Source organism: Triticum aestivum, chromosome 6A (assembly GCF_018294505.1).
Source record: "Triticum aestivum cultivar Chinese Spring chromosome 6A, IWGSC CS RefSeq v2.1, whole genome shotgun sequence".
Classification (NCBI taxonomy): Eukaryota; Viridiplantae; Streptophyta; class Magnoliopsida; order Poales; family Poaceae; genus Triticum; species Triticum aestivum.
The window spans coordinates 484,467,562-484,469,846 of record NC_057809.1 but is presented as its reverse complement, the minus strand read 5'-3'; positions in this window follow the sequence as shown (position 1 = coordinate 484,469,846).

The window sequence follows — 2,285 nt, the reverse complement described above, 5'->3', positions numbered from 1 at the left end:
TCCCTAAGCTTGGGGATGCCCGAGGCACCCCAAGGTAATATCTAAGGAAGACTCAAGCGCCTAAGCTTGGGGATGCCCCGGAAGGCATCCCCTCTTTCGTCTTCAAAACTATCGGTATACCTTACTCAGAGCTATATTTTTATTCGTCACATGATATGTGTTTTGCTTGGAGCGTATTTCAATTTTACTTGCTGTTTGAATAAAATCATTGGATCTGAATTATTAAATGAAAAAGAATCCTCCCATGGATAGTTAATTATTTGACTACTCAGTGTCCTTCACTATTATCTTTTGGAGTAGTTTGTCATTTACTCACGTGCTTCACGTATATCCTATTAGTAAATGGTTGAATAATTGAACATCATAAATCTGAATTTATATATATTTCATATGCTCATACCATGGGGAGTAATGACTTCACATAGAATAAGTATAGGTAGTAAACTTATTGAAAGTTAGCAAACGTAGAATTGGTCACTTGAATAATTCATGAAAGAATATTAAAGGAAGAGAGATTTCACATATAAATATACTATCTTGAAAATCTTTTGTAATTGTGAGCACTCATTAAAATATGACATGCTAAAAGGTTGATGTCGGACAAGGAAGACAACGTAATGGGTTGTGTTTTCTTATATCCGAAATAAAGTATATTGTCTTGGATCATCCAACATGCTGAGCTTGCTTTTCCCCTCATGCTAGCCAAATTGTTTGCACCAAGTAGAGATACTACTTGTGCTTCCAAACATTCCTTAAACTAGTTTTGCCATGAGAGTCCACCATACCTATCAATGGATTGAGTAAGATCCTTCAAGTAAGTTGTCATCGGTGCATGCAATAAAAATTGCCTTCTAAATATGTATGATCTATTAATGTGGAGAAAATAAGCTTTATACGATCGTGTGATGTGAAAGAAATAAAAGCGATGGACTGCATAATAAAGGTCCATATCACAAGTGGCAATATAAAGTGACGTTCTTTTGCATTAAGATTTTGTGCATCCAACCATAAAAGTGCATGACAACCTCTACTTCCCTCTATGAAGGGCCTATCTTTTACTTTTATCTTCTACCATTATGCAAGAGTCATGGTGATCTTCACCTTTCCTTTTTACATGTTATCCTTTGGCAAGCACATTGTGTTGGAAAGATCCTGATATATATATCCAATTGGATGTAAGTTTTCATGAACTATTGTTGTTGACATTACCCTTGAGGTAAAACGTTGGGAGGCAAAACTATAAGCCCCTATCTTTCTCTGTGTCGGATTAAAACTTTGAACCCATAAATATCATGTGAGTGTCAGCAATTGTGAAAGACTAAATAATAGTTGAGTATGTGGAGTTTGCTAAATCAAAGCTCTGACATAGACCCTTCCTGGAAGTAAGATGAATTGCAATTGTTTGATGACTGAGAATATAGTTTGTTAGTTTCAAGAGAGTTTATGATCTATACTTTAACATGTGAATAGCTTGTTACTTGATCATGAAAAGTTTTATGAAAATGAGCTACTGTTATCATATATAATGATGCTAGAAAAAGTGATTGGAACTATCATTGATGAAACTTATGCACTTGCTAGCATTCACACTTCATAAATTATTTCTTTTATCATTTACCTACTCAAGGACGAGCAGGAATTAAGCTTGGGGATGCTGATACGTCTCCAACATATCTATAATTTATGAAGTATTCATGCTATTATATTATCAACCCTGGATGTTTTATATGCATTTATATGCTATTTTATATGGTTTTTGGGACTAACCTAGAGCGCAGTGCCAGTTTATGTTTTTTCCTTGTTTTTGAGTTTTACAGAAAAGGAATATCAAACGGAGTCCAATTGACATGCCAATTTTTGACGATTTTTTATGGACCAAAAGAAGACCCCGGAGTAAAAGAGTTGGGCCAGAAGAGTCAGGGGCTGTCCACGAGGGTGGGGGCGCGCCCACCCCCCTGGGCGTGGGCCCCTGCCTCGTGGATGCCTCGGGCACCTCCTTGACGTGAGACTGATGCCAAACATTCCTATAAATACAGAAACCTTGGAAAAGTAACCTAGATTGGGAGTTCCGCCGCCAGAAGCCTCCGTAGCCACCGAAAACCAATCTAGGCCCTCTCTGGCACCCTGCCGGAGGGGGCCGTCATCACCGGAGGGCATGGAGGAGGATCCCGGAGGGGCCATCATCACCATGAAGGCCAAGGACCAGAGGGAGAACCTCTCCCCATCTAGGGGGAGGCCATGGAGGAGGAATCACAAGGGGGAGAACCTCTCCTCCTCTCTCTCGG